The 2,426-nt window shown below is 45.2% G+C and overlaps 1 pseudogene; it reads right to left on the bottom strand.

Annotated features, from left to right (window-relative positions):
- Positions 1-20: 20 nt before the first annotated feature.
- The window catches only part of LOC107300209, a 12,764-nt pseudogene continuing 10,358 nt past the window's right edge, over positions 21-2,426 (bottom strand).

Raw genomic sequence — 2,426 nt, 5'->3', positions numbered from 1 at the left:
GCTTGGGCAATGAGCTGAACCTTCTCTGTAAGTCAAGGATGAGGTCTTGTTGGGGTTCTCCAGAAATACTTGGCCGAGCAGACTTGCCATCCACAAGGTCAGCCTCTGGCTTGGAAATCATTGTTTTGTTCAGGGTGGGTAACAGATCAGGATCCCTTTTCATGATTTCATGGATGTTTTGATAGCCATTTGGTGCGCCATGTCCTTCTTCGGGCCTCCCGTCCTTTGTGGAGGGGACGTTGATAGGGTGGAAAAGGTGGGCCCGAGCAAGAGTCTTCTCAATGAGCGTTAAACTACTCGAGGGTTCGTAGCCTGCGGACTCAGAAGGTAAATCTCCTGAGGGCGAGCTCTGGCTGGGAGCCAGGAGCCCACGCTTCTGCAGTCTTTCCTCCAACTCATTTATTAGCAAGGTCGAAGCGTTGACCTTGACGTTGACGTTGGCCAACACTTGAGCCTTGCGCTCTTGAACGTTGACGGCCGCCTTGGAGATGATTCTGCTGAATTCCCGCTCGCTGGTGTTGGTGAAGCTGATGTTGCTCGGGAATCTCTGGGGTTTGGGAGCAGTCGGAGGCGGGGCACAAGGCTTGACCTGCTCCCTACTGCAGAGGGTGGTGGAAGCAGGGATGGTCCTCCTCTCGCTGGGGTTCCTTTCCTTCGGAGAAGGAAGCGAGGAAGAACTGCCTTCCGCCAGCTGCTCAGACAATTTCTCGGCCATCAGAAGTGGTGTGGGGATGGAGAGAAGGAGCTTTGGATGAAATACAGCAGGTTGAACAGGATACATCTCACAGACCGGCAATGGGGGTGCTGAAGGCAGTGTTGGCTGAAGAGAAACTGGATTAACATGGATGTCTTCCACTGATGGTTCAGCATCCTCCAGCTTTGGCTCATCCAGTTTCCAAGTTTCCTCTGATGCTAGGAAGAAAAAGAAAAGAAAAGAACCTATTAGATCTGTTTTAGAGGTTATGTGTAATGGTCTACATGTCTACGGAGATCATCCAGGTCATGATTGACCCAAAGGTGTTTTTCCAGAAGTCATCTGGATTTTCTTGGGTTTTTTTTTCTTTCAGGAAAACATTTTGCTTCTCATCCACAAAGCTTCTTCTTGGAGTCAGAACTGAAGAAGCTTCTTGGGTGAGAAGCGAAACGTTTTCAAGGAACCCCACCCCCCACCCCAAAAAAAGTCCAGTTGACTTTTGGAAAAGCACCTTTGTGGAATGGTCTAGTCTAGTTGCAAAAGAAGAGAGATGTGCCCTGACTTATCAACAGATAAAGACCACCCTAAAATCCATCCTAAAATGACTCAATCTGGTTCTACATCCTTTTCCGAAAAGTGAGACCCTTAAATTAATTTTTGGAAATAGAAGAATGGGGTGTCATGTATTAAGGCTATCCGAAGTTTGTGCACCCAGATTTATTTACCTTTATGACAGGATTATCTATAGCAAATAAAACAGGAAAAAAAAACAACAACTGGAGATCACAGAGATCAGTCCTCCAAGTCCTTCCTTGAAGCTCCCATAACATCTCCAGATGTTGCTTCCAGATTACAATTATTATTAATAATAATAATAGTAAAGTTGGAAGGGACCTTGGAGGTCATCTAGTCCAACCCCCTGCTCAGGCAGGAAACCCTACATCATTTCGGACAAATGGCTGTCCAGTTTCTTCTTAAAAACTTCCAGTGTTGGAGCATTCACCGCTTCTGGAGGCAGGTTGTTCCACTGATTAACTGTTCTCACTGTCAGGAAGTTTCTCCTTAGTTCTAGGTTGCTTCTCTCCTTGATTAGTTTCCACCTGTTGCTTCTTGTCCTGCCTTCAGGCGCTTTGGAGAATAGCTTGACTCCCTCTTCTTTGTGGCAGCCCCTGAGATACTGGAACTCTGCTATCATGTCCCCCCTCGTCCTTCTCTTCATTAAACTAGACATACCCAATTCCAGCAACCGTTCCTTATATGGTTTGGCCTCCAGTCCCCTAATCATCTTTGTTGCTCTTCTCTGCACTCTTTCTTTCTTTTCTTTTTTTTTTAAAATTTATTTTTTATTTTTCCAAACTCTCCCCCATACATATACTGTGATATTTATCAGATATTAACATACATTCTTTTTACAGTCTTATATATAAGATACTTTTAATGAAATAAATACATGCACATGACTTTTGGTGTTGCTCGCCCATTTCCCCTTTTACTGCATCCCCACTCCTTCTTCTCTACCTTCTTTCTCCCTTTTCTTTCTTCCCTACTTCCCTCTTCTTCCTCTCCTCTCCTCTTCTCTTTCACCACTCTCTCCTCCAACCTTCCTACTTCCTTCTCCCCTCCTTTACTCTTTTCTCTCTCCTCTCCTTTCTTTCCTCTCATCCCTCTTCAGATACAATTCAGGGGTAATGTCCGAACAACTCCTCTCTCCAAATTTCCCTATCTGTATTAT

This window comes from Protobothrops mucrosquamatus, unplaced genomic scaffold (genome assembly GCF_001527695.2).
Source record: "Protobothrops mucrosquamatus isolate PMUCROS unplaced genomic scaffold, P.Mucros_1.0 scaffold6379, whole genome shotgun sequence".
Taxonomy (NCBI): domain Eukaryota; kingdom Metazoa; phylum Chordata; class Lepidosauria; order Squamata; family Viperidae; genus Protobothrops; species Protobothrops mucrosquamatus.
This window is presented reverse-complemented; position numbering and strand designations above follow the sequence as displayed.